This window comes from Salvelinus fontinalis, chromosome 7, assembly GCF_029448725.1.
Source record: "Salvelinus fontinalis isolate EN_2023a chromosome 7, ASM2944872v1, whole genome shotgun sequence".
NCBI classification, from domain to species: domain Eukaryota; kingdom Metazoa; phylum Chordata; class Actinopteri; order Salmoniformes; family Salmonidae; genus Salvelinus; species Salvelinus fontinalis.
Genome location: NC_074671.1, coordinates 43,052,555 through 43,067,052, shown reverse-complemented (window position 1 = coordinate 43,067,052; position 14,498 = coordinate 43,052,555).

Genomic DNA, 14,498 nt, shown 5'->3' with positions numbered 1-14,498 from the left:
CAGTCTGTGGAGAGTAGTTCATCAGAAGTCTCTGGTTGTCCCCCAGAATTCACAATGTATTTTGTAGCTGTAGCTTCTCTGTCTCTGAGTGTCTGTTGGAAGGTATCTTCCAGAGGAAGTGTTAATTATAATGGATCTTTCAAAGTACCACTCAGTGGTTCTCGGTCGAGTTTACTAGACTAAAGTACTTAAACAGCTGCAGACTGTGTTACGGGATTTTTGTGTTTAATGACTAAAATATGTATACATTTGACTTAGAATTATAAGTCATAAATGTTGAATGTTATGTGTTCCTTTTTTAGAAAGAATGGGTTTATCTTCAGACAGGCTAGAATGATGTCTCTACCCAGGGAGGGGAAAGACCTTGGGTTGGTTGTAGATAGTTTAACCTTTCACGAGCCTCTACCCCGGGTCCGGGAGCACCCCCCCCCCCCTCCCCACACACTGATTAGCATCGCTAGCATAGCGTCACAATTAAATAGTAGCATCTAAATATCATTAAATCACAAGTCCAAGACACCTAATGAAAGATACAGATCTTGTGAATAAAGTCACCATTTCAGATTTTTATAATGTTTTACAGGGAAGACACAATATGTAAATCTATTAGCTAAACACGTTAGCAAAAGACACCATTTTTCTTTGTCCACCATTTTTTCTCAACACCAGTACCTATCACCAATTTGGCTAAACTAAGATATTGATAGCCACTAACCAAGAAGAAACCTCATCAGATGACAGTCTGATAACATATTTATGGTATAGGATAGGTTTTGTTAGAAAAATGTGCATATTTCAGGTATAAATCATAGTTTGCCATTGCAGCCACCATCACAAATCTCACCAAAGCGACTAGAATTACTACAGAGAGCAACTTGTATTACCAATTTACTCATCATAAAACATTTCTTAAAAATACACAGCACATAGCAATGGAAAGACACAGATCTTGTGAATTCAGACAACATTTCAGATTCTCTAAGTGTTTTACGGCGAAAACACAATAAATCGTTATATTAGCATACCACATATGCAAACGTTACCCGAGCACTGATTCAAGCCAAAGAGAGCGATATCGTTATCATCGCCAAAATATATTAATTTTTTCACTAACCTTCTCAGAATTCTTCAGATGACACTCCTGTAACATCATATTACAACATACATATAGAGTTTGTTCGAAAATGTCCATATTTAGCCACCAAAATCATGGTTAGACAATGACAAAAGTAGCCCAGCTGGTCAGAAAATGTCGTGCACCATATTAGACAGTGATCTAGTCTTATACATAAATACTCATAAACTTGACTAAAAAATATAGGGTGGACAGCGATTGATAGACAATTTAATTCTTAATACAATAGCGGAATTACATTTTTTAAATTATCCTTACTTTTCAATACAGGTTGCGCCAAGCAAAGCTATACCTAACAAAATGGCGGAACGTGCGTATAACATTTTTCTACAGAACAACGATTTATCATCTTAAATATTTCTTACTATGAGGCGATCTTCCATCAGAATCTTGGGCAATGAATCCTTTCTTGGGTCTAATCTTCTTTTGGTCGAAAGATGTCCTCTTGTCTGTCGAAATGCCCACTAACGTTCGACCGGGACCCCGAAACGTGCCCGGCTCTTCAAAGAGCATCGCATAGAAATGCCTCAAAATCGCACTAAACTGATATAAATTGCTATAAAACGGTTCAAATTAACTACCTTATGATGCTGTTAACGCCTATAACGGGTAAAAATATGACCGGAGAAATATTACTGGCTAAACTAAAGCTTGGAAGGAGGCGAGTCGGATGTCCTTAGCGCGCCACGCGCAGGCAGCCAAAGGAAGTTACTTCCGGTATTTAGTGTTTTATTCAGCCCCTGATTGAGCAATCGACTCCATTCAAAGCGTCATCACGCACTGACACCCAGGGGAAGACGTAAGCAGTGTCTGTTTCTCCATAGCATTTACAGTGACCTTTAAACTGACTCCAGATCAGTGGCCAAAATGTTTGAAATCTGACTCCCTATCATGAAAAGTGCTGTAGATTGAGTTCTGTTTCACTCAGAGACAAAATTCAAACGGCTATAGAAACTAGAGAGTGTTTTCTATCCAATAATTATAATAATATGCATATTGTACGAGCAAGAATTGAGTAGGAAGCCGTTTAATGTGTAGAGCAAATTATGCTAATGCGAAACAGCACCCCCTATAGTTGCAAGAAGTTAACAGGTGGCAGACAGTAATGAGAACTCGAACTGTATTGCCATTGTATCCGAGAGGAGGTTGGACATCAAAACCTATGACATCATCTTTATTATATAACCTGATGTAAATTGTACTATGATTCAGTACTCTCGAGAATAAATGCTATTGATTGATTGATTTTAAGACTGGTATCTGTCCATTTTATGCTGATAATTATCTTACAAATTCTTATTTATGGGCAGAGTGTTTTAATTGAATTGGTTAATAAACAGGAATTAAAATTCCTTTAACAATTGAATGTTCCTGTGTAGTATTTTTCGAGAGAGAGTTTCAGAGTTTCTAACCATTTCGTACCTTTCAGCTCACGCTGTCAGTCACGCTGGTCTAATGTAGAGTCTAACCATTTTACACGTCTGGCTTACCGTCCGTATACTAGTCTCTATTGTCTAACCATTCGTGACATCCGGCTTAGCGTCCACCTACTGGTCTGATGTGAATTTCATCACGAGTCCTTTTGTACACTCTGGAAAAAGGGCGTTTCCATCACGTTTGGCATAATGTCTGTGCTCACATGGTCGTGGGTACTGACTGCATAAACTTTATTTGAAAAAACATTTTCTCATTCAGAAGGCTAAGATCACATTTCATCTTCTCACAAATAGTTTCATATTTAATCATATAAGTTACACAACATTTAGATGTAAATTTAATAACTGGGAAATATAGACATTCAGAGATACACTTACGTTGTTCTACTGTCCTTAAAGAACATCATTGTTCCCCACCACCATTTCCGACATTCTTTATATTAGTATTATTGTTTCATTCTCCACTTTTGGATGATGGAGTTTTGGCGGGAAGAATGTCTTTGTTACAAAAGGGTTATTTCCCCTCAATTCTGCAGAGCCCAAAGGCAGAGTTTCTGCAAGATATTTACGACCGTCATAAAACTGTTCAACTCCATCCCTCTCCCCCTCTTCGGGAGAGAGAGGGCGCTGTAGAGCGGACCCACTGTAACCTGATCCTTCAGATCCTCACAGGTGAGTCATGACACTTGGAAGCGGTGGGTGGTCCACTCCGAGTACCTCTTCTAGTTAATTTGCATTTGGGGGTACGAACAAAGGATTAGATCCTGGAAAGTCGTATTCCTGGTCGTCATGCTGGTGAGTTACCGTCGCTCTGATATCCAAAAGTTATTCCCGGCTGTATGTAATAAACATTTTTCTGGCCTAATTATGTAAGAAATAACACATTAAAAAACTAAACTTGGATGCTTTTTCTATGATAACTGCTCTTCACCTAAGGAAACAGCAGGGATATGCTGCTTCTACCTCCTATCTTCCCCATTGATCCTTAACTAGCCTATGTGCAGGTGGTTATGACCTGAGGTTGTTTCAGAAACCTGGGATGGATCTCAATATTCAAGCAAATACTGTATGAGCACAGATTGGAGCAAATAATAATATCAAACAATGCAGAAGATAAAATAAAACATTTATTGCAGTCAATAAAAAATATCCAAGCTTATACCTGTAACAAAAAGTACATTTGGACTGCCATTTGCAATGAATTCAAAGCAAATTATATACATTTCTAATTTCAATGTCTCAATTCGGGATTAACTAAATAACCACAATAAGACTCATAGCTAAATATGTTATTTTCATCAGGCTTCAGCAAGAGAGACTAGAATCACCTGTATCAGCTGTGTGTTCATGAAGTGACTGGTCTAGGGACCCACCTCTCCAGTTCAGACAAGAAAATCTTCCTATTGAACAAAGGTACAATAAATTATTTCATGCAGAATTATTCCATCATGTATGCTAAAGGTGTAATATGTAGAAATCTCTCCACCATCAGCAGAGTTTCTATGATTTGTTTTAAATGCGGGTGGGGGTGGGGGGGGGGGGGGGGGGGGGGGCGGGCGACGACGACAAAGGTGGCAAATGACCATGGGAAATCAGCGAATTGTATCACAAATAGCGATATTTTTTGTTGTTGCTTAAATTATGATGCACTGTTCATTTGTATCTCACCTAATGTATTCAAATACATCAATTTTAACAGGAACAAAGGGAACATATTCAAGTTAGATACATGTTCAGTAATAAGCATATTCCCCCCCAATAATTTTCAATCCATTTAATGTGCTGGTTAGTTCATAGAATCATGATATCTGCTCTTAGCGGTTGTGACAAACAGAGCGGTTTCGGTTTTCTACCTACACATTGTGCTGTAACTTTTGAGACATCTTATCCAATTATTTTCTGATATACTGCCTCAAAAACAGCCAGATCGATCTAATCCTGGATTGCAAGAAAGTCATCCAGAGAATTTTGATCGAGGTTGAACATTTTGAAAAAATGTGCGTAGGGTGACAAAATCTTAGAAAAACTGTCCAGAAAGGTAACCAATATAAGCAACACTCCTTATTTTCCATTTAACTTGTCCAGTGATTTTTTTGGGCTGACATTTAGAAAGTTCACATAGAAGATACACACTGCTACGGTGAGTTCCCATTGAACTGTTTAGTGTCGACAAAAACAGCTAGATGTAATGTCACACCTAAAAAAAGAAATCTAAAACCTAGAGTCTCTAATAAAAATTAAGTGGTTGAAGTGTTCCCATTATCCATTTAGGTATATTGCGCATTAATAAATTGGTGACAGCCTGTATGCACTACCACCTACACTATCTTCAGAAGTATTCACACCCCTTGGCTTTTCTCCAAAAAGGTTGTGTTACAGCCTGAATGTAAAATGGATTATATTTAGATTGTCACTGGCCTACACAAAATACCCCATAATGTCAAAGTGGAATTATGTTTTTAGATTTCCTTTATGGCAAGCCTCAATAAGTTCAGGAGTAAAAATGTTCTTAAGAAGTCACATAAGTTGCATGGACTCACTTTGTGTGCAATAATAGTGTTCAACATCATTTTTTAATGACTACCTCATCTCTGTACCCTGCAAATACAATTATTTGTAAGGTCTGTCACATCCTGATCTGGTTCACCTGTCCTTGTGATTGTCTCCACCCCCTCCAGGTGTCGCTTATTATCCCTGGTGTATATATCCCTGCGTTTCCTGTCTCTTTGTGCCAGTTCATCTTGTTTGCCAAGTCAACCAGCAGTTTTCCTTGCTCCTACTATTCCCCAGTCTCTGTTTCTAGTCCTCCTGATTTCGACACTTGCCTGTCCTGACTCCGAACCCGCCTGCCTGACCACTCTGCCTGTTCTGACTACCAGCCTGCCTATCCCCTTGTACTGTTTTGGACTCGGATCTAGTTTCTGACCTCTGCCTGGCTTGACCTCAAGACTGCCTATTGCCTGGTACTGTTTGGACTCTGACCTGGTTTATCAACTCTCACCTGTCCCTGACCTGCCTTTGCCTACTCCCGTTATAATAAATATCAGAGCTCAACCATCTGCCTCCTGTGTCTGCATTTGGGTCTCGCCTTGTGCCCTGATAGTACGAACTGGCCATGACAGACCCAGTAGACTTGGACCAGCTCCGTCACGTTGTCTCCCTGCAGGGAGCCACCATTGGGAGGCACGAGGAGCTACTTCGGGACCTTTTGGAAGGACTTCGTTCCCTGAAACTATAAAATGTTAGGTCATAGCAACTGGTGTTGAGTAGGAGTGCTGATCTACAATCAAATCCACTCCTGTCCATATAATCTTATTTCAGGGACAACTGATTCAGTATGATCTAGGCAAAGCTGATCCTAGAACAGTATTCCTCTGTACGCATGTATTACATGTCTCAGGCTAAGAATGCTGAACTGGAATCAGTTACCCCCTTGTCAAAGTAATGTTATTCATTATACTCAAATGCTAAACAGATCCTAGTTCAGCACTCCTACTTCAAGCCACCAAGTGAATGTTGGGTCTGGGGTGCTAAATGACTTGAACGATGGTTTAAAAAGTACCCAATTGTCATACTTTAGTAAAAGTAAAGATACCTTCATAGAAAATGACTCGAGTAAAAGTGAAAGTCACCCAGTAAAATACTACATGAGTAAAAGGTATTTGGTTTTAAATATTCTTCATTGCTAAAATATACTTAAGTATCAGTGGTGAATGTATATCTTATTTGACATTCCTTATATTAAACCAACCAGACAGCACGATTTTCTTGTTTTTTTTAAATTTAAGAAATAGCCATGGGAACACTCCAACACTCAGACATAATTTACAAACAAAGCATGTGTTTAGTGAGTCCGCTAAATCAGAGGCAGTAGGGATGACCAAGGATGTTCCCTTGATAAGTGTGTGAACTGGACCATTTTCCTGTCCGACTAAGCATTGGAAATGCAAGTACTTTCACGTGTCAGGGAAATTGTATGGAGTAAAAAATACAATTTTCTTCAGGAATGAGGTGAAGCAAAAGGAGAAGTTGTAAACAAATAGAAATAGTAAAGTAGAGATACAAAGAAAACTACTTAAGTAGTACTTTCAATAATTTTTACACCAGGGAAATTGTATGGTGAAATAAGCACATGCTTTTCTTTAGGAATGTAGTGGAGCCCAAAGGCAAGTAGTTGAAGCATTTCCCTCTAGCACTGTAAATATGTTCATGTACCCATCTGAATGTATTTATATACACACTGTATGAAATTTGATATTGTAAACCATGAAATGTAGATTAAATATTTGTGAAATGAAACTGGCAGAAAAATACAGTGTGTGTGTGTGTGTATATATTGTAACGACCCGGTATTGTGTTCTGTGTTTGTGGGTGTGTTATGGTTCTCATGGCTACTAGCAGGGGTTAAATATGTCAGGACAGATGGAAAGGTTGGGGGGGTATGATGGGTAATACCGCGGGATTTGGAAATGCATAAATAGGGATTACTGTCTCATTGTTCTCTCTCTTCTGTTCGTGCCTTGATCTGTTCCTATGAGAGTGACTCTTGACCCGACAGGGTAACATTGTGTACGTTCGGCATTTAGCGGCGTGGGTTGTGGCCGGAACAATAGCCCAGTTTATGAATAAACCTGTGTTCTGACCTGCACACCTAGAGTCCGTCTCTTTTCCCTTTATGACCCAGCCGGGTCATTACATTGGTGTCAGAAGTGCTTTCGAACTACGGGATCGTGACTAGGCGAGTTAGCTGTTCAGTATAGGCCGGGTTGGCTTTAGCGTGACTCGCATCTACGGTCATGTCGCTTGGGGCGAGGCGGAAAATTAAGGAAGAGTCGGACAAAGTGTCCGTTGTGGGCTCGGGGGTACCCGGTCGGGAGGGTCAGGCGGCGACTGCCGTAGGGAAGCTGGAGAGCCACATGGCGGGAGTTAAATTGTCAGTCAGCAAGATGGCAGAACTGGCGGGTTTTCCTTCACACCGCTCGAGAGCTGACGTCACGGCGACGGGGATATCGACGTCACCGGGTGCGGAAATGGCTGGGCCTGCTAAGGTAAACAGAGATGGCGGCGACCTATTGCCATTAGCCACGGTAGCGGCTAAACTACCAAAGTTCAATGGACAAGGTAAATGGGAAGTTTTTTTCACTCAATTCGAGTTGTTGGCTAGAGCCGGGAGGTGGTCTGACGAGACGAAAGCGTTACAGCTTGCCCTGAGCCTGGCAGAGGAGGCGTCGGAATGCCTGCTAACGCTAGCCCCGGACGAAAGGGACGACTATGGTGCGCTAGTGGAGGCATTGGGGGGCCGTTTCGGCAGCGACGCGCAGCCCAACATGCTGCGGATTGAACTGTGTAACAAAATGAGACTTCAGGGGGAATCATTAAAGGCGTTGGCAAGTGGTATTCTGAGCCTGACCAGGCGGGCTTATGCAACTATGCCGATTGGGGTGCAAGACGAGCTGGCACGGGACAGTTTTATTAGAGCGCTCTCTTCCACCGAACTGGGTAAGCATGTTCAGATGGCGGACCCACCATCTCTGCGGGCTGCAGTGGAGATAGCCAGGAAGAGGGAGCTGATCTGGGGTGAGGGAGTGAGAGTGGAAGTCGCCAGTCAACCAGAGGTGAGAGCAGCGGTGGCTGGGGTGCCAGGGGTCACAAAACCGGAGTGGGTTGACGAGTTGGGCGGGCTAGTCAAGACTGCTTCGCTTGTCATGGAGAGGGGCTCCAGGCAACGTCGCAGTGTCAGCTCAGCTCCTATTGTCTGCTGGGGTTGTGGCCAGCCTGGCCACATTCAGCGAGAATCTGTGACAGATTCCCCCGTCACCAGGGAAACGACAGCGGGTTCGCGCGCAGGGGGCTGCGTGGACCCACCCCCCCGCCCCCGAACCCACTGTAAGCAAAGAAGGTACCCAGCAGCGCAGACAAGAGGGTGGGGACCTGCTCCCCCAGGGTGTAGCTGCCGCCGGGTTTCCTAGTCCTGTAGTTGTGGTGGGATGTACCACCGTTGGGGACTTCTGCAATGTCATCGTCAAGGTAGAGGGGGTGGAATGTTTGGCCCTGGTCGACACGGGCTCTACAGTAACCCTGGTGAGACCAGACATACTACCTGTTGGGGTGCGGGTGGAGCCGACCCTTGTCCAGCTACGGACTGTCACGGGGGAGCTAGCCCCCATGTTAGGGAAGTGTCAGCTATCTGTGACCGTGGGGGGGAGAACTGTGGGGTGTCCGGTGTGGGTAGCAGCGGTGCAGGACCCCTGTATACTGGGAATGGACTTTTTGAAAAACTGTGGGGCTCAGTTGGACTTAGCGTCGGGCACTTTGAGGCTGTCGGGGGGGCCCACAGTGGGAATGTCGCCTTCGGGAGGGCCAGCAGGGGGCAGGGCTGTCCCTCCGTCTTCCTCCAAGCTTGCAGAGACTCCACCGGTCATCCCGGCTGCTCCCTTGGTCGTTGTGCCATCCCAGCAGCTGTCTCCGGCGGCGACGGCCTTCACTCCCCATCATGGTGCAAGCACAGGCAGCCCAGTAGCCCAAAATACACTGGCTCCTTCACCCCATCAGCCCGATGGGGGGAAGGAGGAAGCTATCGACGCCGTCGAGGCTGTGTGGCTGAAGAACTGTCAGGGTCTGGATGAGGGACAACAGAGACAGTTAAAGCAGCTGCTGTTGGACTTTAAAGATAGCTTCGCTTGGGGGGAAGATGAGGTAGGACAAACGCACCTAGTCCAGCACGAAATAGACACTGGGGACGCCCGACCCATTAAAATTCGGCCCCGTCGTATTCCCCTCGCCAGGAGGGAAGCAGCAGACACAGCTATTGTAGACATGTTGCGGGCTGATTTCATTGAGCCATCAGATAGCCCATGGTCCGCGCCGGTCGTCATAGTGCCTAAGAAAGGGGGTAAACTTAGGTTTTGTGTTGACTACAGGGGCCTAAATTCTGTCACCACCAAAGACTCTTATCCCCTACCGAGGATTGATGAGTCGCTAGACCACGTGAGAGGGTCCTCGTGGTTCTCCTCCCTTGATCTGCGCAGTGGCTACTGGCAGGTGCCCCTCTCGCCAGGGGCACGTGAAAAAACGGCCTTCTCCACGGATAGGGGCCATTGGCAGTTCAAGGTGCTGTGCTTCGGGCTCTGTAATGCTCCTGCCACCTTTGAGAGGCTTATGGACAGAGTGCTGGCGGGGGTTCCGAGAGACGAGTGTGTTGTGTACCTAGACGACATATTGGTGCACGGCACATCGTTTGAGGGGGCACTGGGGGCAATTAGGCGAGTGTTGGAGAGGATCTCGGGGGCGGGGCTAAAATTACACCCGGGAAAGTGCCATTTCATGCAAAGGGAGGTGGCGTTCCTGGGGCATCAGCTGGGTGGTGAGGGCATCAGCACGATGCCAGACAAAGTAGAGGCTGTGAGGGGGTGGCCAGTTCCAGGGGGGAAAAAAGAGGTTAAGAGCTTCCTGGGGCTGGCATCCTACTATCGTAGGTTTGTGAAGGGGTTTGCGGGGGTGGCGGCTCCTTTGAACCACCTTCTCAAGGAGGACACTGTTTTTCAGTGGACCGAAGAGCACCAGCGGGCGTTTGAGGCCCTCAAACGTGCCCTGATGGAGGCCCCTGTCCTGGCCTCACCAGACCCGAACCGTCCGTTCATCCTGGACACCGACGCAAGCAATGAGGGTTTGGGGGCTGTGCTGGCTCAGCGTGGCCCTGATGGGGAACACGTAGTAGCTTATTACAGCAGAACTTTTGATAAGGCTGAAAAACGCTACTGCGTGACAAGGAGAGAGCTTTTGGCTGTCGTGGCAGCAGTACGCCATTTCAAGTACTACCTGGGGGGCCTGCCGTTTGTGGTCCGGACGGATCACTCCGCCCTGCAGTGGCTTCTCTCCTTCAAGGAGCCAGAGGGTCAGATTGCCCGCTGGCTGGAGGAGCTGCAACCCTACGACTTCCAGGTGGAGCACAGAGCCGGCCTTCGCCACAGCAATGCAGACGCCTTGTCCCGCCGCCCGTGTGCTGAGGATGGCTGTGGGTACTGCGCCAAACGGGTGGAGCGAGAGAGAGAACTGTGCAGGGAGGAGGGAGTCACCGCCACGGTGAGTCAGCTGAGTGTGACAGAGTGCCGGGAGCTTGAGGCTGTGGACGTTGGGGAGTGGAGGCGTCGCCAGGAGGAGGACGCAGAGCTGCGTCCTGTGCTGCGGTGGGTGGAAGAGAGAAGACGACCGCCGTGGGGGGAAGTAGCCCCTCTATCACCAGTCACCAAAGGACTGTGGGCTAAATTCACAGTCCTTAGAGTGGCTGAGGGAGTGCTCCAGAGGGGGTGGAAAAAGCCAGCGACTGGAGAAATTACGTGGCAGGTAGTGGTGCCCAAAGGGCTGCAGGGGAGCGTGTTACAGCAGCTTCATGGGGGAGTAGGCGCAGGGCATTTTGGGGTCTCCAAAACGTTAAAGCGCATGCGTAAAGGCTTCTATTGGGCTAGGCACAGGAGGGATGTTGAGGACTTTTGTAGGCAGTGCGACGAGTGTGCTGCTAAAAAAGGACCTCCAGGTCAGTCACACGCCCTCCTACAACAATTCCCAGTAGGGGAGCCCATGGAGAGACTGGGGGTAGACATAGTAGGGCCGTTTCCAACCACAGACAGCGGTAACAGGTGGATTCTAACCGCCATGGACTACTTCACCAAGTGGCCGGAGGCTTACGCTCTCCCAGACCAGGAGGCGGGGACAATAGCTGATGCGTTGGTGGGGGGAATAATCAGTCGGTTTGGGGTGCCACAGTCTATTCACAGCGACCAGGGAAGAAACTTCGAGTCACGGGTGTTCTCAGAGTTGTGTAGACGGTTAGGCGCGGAGAAGACGCGCACTACTCCGCTTCACCCGCAGAGTGATGGGCTGGTGGAAAGATTTAACAGAACATTAGCACAGCAGCTGGCCATCGTTACCTCAAAACACCAGAGAGATTGGGACACCCACTTACCGTTTATTCTTATGGCGTGTAGGTCGGCTGTTCAAGAATCGACTGCGTGCTCCCCAGCACTACTAATGTTAGGTCGTGAGTTGCGCACCCCAGCCGAACTGACGTTTGGCCACCCTCCTGATAATGACGACGGGGTTTTGCCTGGCCCGAACTATGTGTGTCGTCTGCAGAACCGGTTAGAAGCGGCTCACACCTTCGCAAGAGAGCAACTCGAAAACGCAGGGGTGCGCCAAAAGCGCCACTACGACTCGCGCGCTAGGGGAAGGCACTTTGGAGCGGGAGAATGTGTGTGGCTTCACAACCCCACACGCAAGAAGGGGCGGTGCCCAAAGCTGGACAGTGCATGGGTGGGGCCGTGTCTGGTGATAGAGAGAGTGGGGGAGGTGACGTACCGGGTGGAGGTTCCCCCACGGAGCAGGAAGGTGGTGGTCCACCGGGATCGATTGGCACCCTACAGAGGGAGGAAAACGGTAGGGAATGGGAGTGAGGGCTCTGATGTGAGCCCACGGGAACAGTCTAACGAGGAGACTCTAGCACAACCTGAGCCTGGGGAGGGGGCTGCTTCTTCGGAGGGCGCTGGAAATGACATTGGGGCAGAGGAGCGTTCTGGGGGGCCACCGCTGAGAGTCACGGGGAGGCCCAAGAGACTGATGCGACCTCCGGGTCGTTTTAAGGATTTTGTTGTGTAACCCTAGGGGCTAGGGTTTAGAAAGGGGGGGGCTATGTAACGACCCGGTATTGTGTTCTGTGTTTGTGGGTGTGTTATGGTTCTCATGGCTACTAGCAGGGGTTAAATATGTCAGGACAGATGGAAAGGTTGGGGGGGTATGATGGGTAATACCGCGGGATTTGGAAATGCATAAATAGGGATTACTGTCTCATTGTTCTCTCTCTTCTGTTCGTGCCTTGATCTGTTCCTATGAGAGTGACTCTTGACCCGACAGGGTAACATTGTGTACGTTCGGCATTTAGCGGCGTGGGTTGTGGCCGGAACAATAGCAAAGTTTATGAATAAACCTGTGTTCTGACCTGCACACCTAGAGTCCGTCTCTTTTCCCTTTATGACCCAGCCGGGTCATTACAATATATAACGGAATTTAGTGGAGTACTTTCAATATTTTTTTGTTAAGTAATTTACACAACTGGACTTGAAAGGAACGTTGTTACAAATGAAAACTTGTTGTGAACCTGGTTTAACAATATTGAACCTGTGCTGACACCTAGTGGACATTGAGAACTATACCACACACACACACAACCTTAAAACAGATGGATGCTTTACATACATTGGTCTTTTTTTATTGGACACTAGTATATGTCCAATAAAGACATTCAAAGGTCGGAATGTAAAGCACAAACGACTGGAAAGTTCTTCAAAAGCAGCTGTAGTGTGTCAAGCATCTCGAGGTTACCTGAAATAGGTAAAAGCATATCTTTTTTATTTTCTAATTTATTTCATATCTATTTAACTAGGCAAGTTGAACTCAACAACATCGACACAGACACAAATTACCTGCTATATTTGGCCAACAAAATTAACACAGAGAGAACTTGTCAAAATATAATGCATGTTTCTGTGGTACGAGTAGGTTGGTATATACAGCATCATCGGTAACAATTGTGTACAAGCCACCTAGCTAATAAAATAATGGAGCTAGTGGTCATTAGTTACATTTCAACCATAGCATAGCTTAATTGCGGCGCAATAGAGTTCACCGGCGAATGTCGAAACACCAGAAATAATAACTAAACCAACGAACGAGAAATGGTGGGGGCTACCAGAATGAAGAGAGACATTTTTCAGAATAACGTGGTGGGTGAAAAACTTAGTTACATGGCCCACTCCCTACCCGGTCTCTCATTCTACTGCTATACGACTTTGTATGCGTTGTTTGTTGGCAACCTTGTTAATTACGAAGTTTTTGGAACGGATTCCTGTTGGAACGTTCCACAAATTACACCCACCACGTTTAATGATTGGATTAAGGACAGTGGATTTACCATTTATGTTTGGTTTATAATTAATACTTTTGGATTGCTGATTTAAAATGTAGCATATTGAATGCTAACGAAATGTACACTCTTTTCCAGAAGAGGGCTTTCATTATCTCGCTTTGGAATGTTTCCCGAGACTGTGGTCTTGGGGAGGGCAGTGAGTGAGACTGAGGCCGTAAACTACCAAATTAAATAAGGCCTGAACATTTTTGTTTGTTTTTACCTTAAGGTTTGCAAATACCCACACACAACACAGTTATGACTATTTGTTGGTGTTTTTAAAATACTATGTTTGATTTATTTTGAGTGTTCTTTTTCACATGGGTTTAGTGAGTTTTCCATTTGTCTTCGTGCCATGGTATCTTAAAGGGGCACGCACACACATGGTTTTAATTGAACACACGACAGACACCCTGGTTCGAATCCAGGCTGCATCACAACCGGCTGTGATTGGGAGTCCCATAGGATGGCACACAATTGACCCAGCGTCGTCCCGGTTTGGCCGGTGTAGGCCGTCATTGTAAATAAGAATTTGTTCTTAACTGACTTGCCTAGTTAATAAAGGTTAAATAAAATAATAATTAAAGGAAGCCTTTTACATAATAAAATATTCTAAGACATGCATCCTGTTTGCAAAAGGCACCAAAGTTAAAGTACAAATAATGTGGCAAAGAAATTAACTTTATGACCTGAATACAAAGTGTTACGTTTGGGGCAAATCCAACACTACTGAATACCACTTTTCACATTTTCAAGCATGGTGGTGGCTGAATCATATTATGGGTATGCTTGTCATCGGCAAGGACTAGGGAGTTTGTAAGATATAAAAATAAACTTAAAGCTAAGCACAGGCTAAATCCAAGAGGAAAACCTGGTTCAGTCTGCTTTCTAACCTACACTGGGAGACAAATTCACCCTTTGTATTTGATTTTCAATAAATTTGAAAAAATGTCTAAAATAAACATTCATC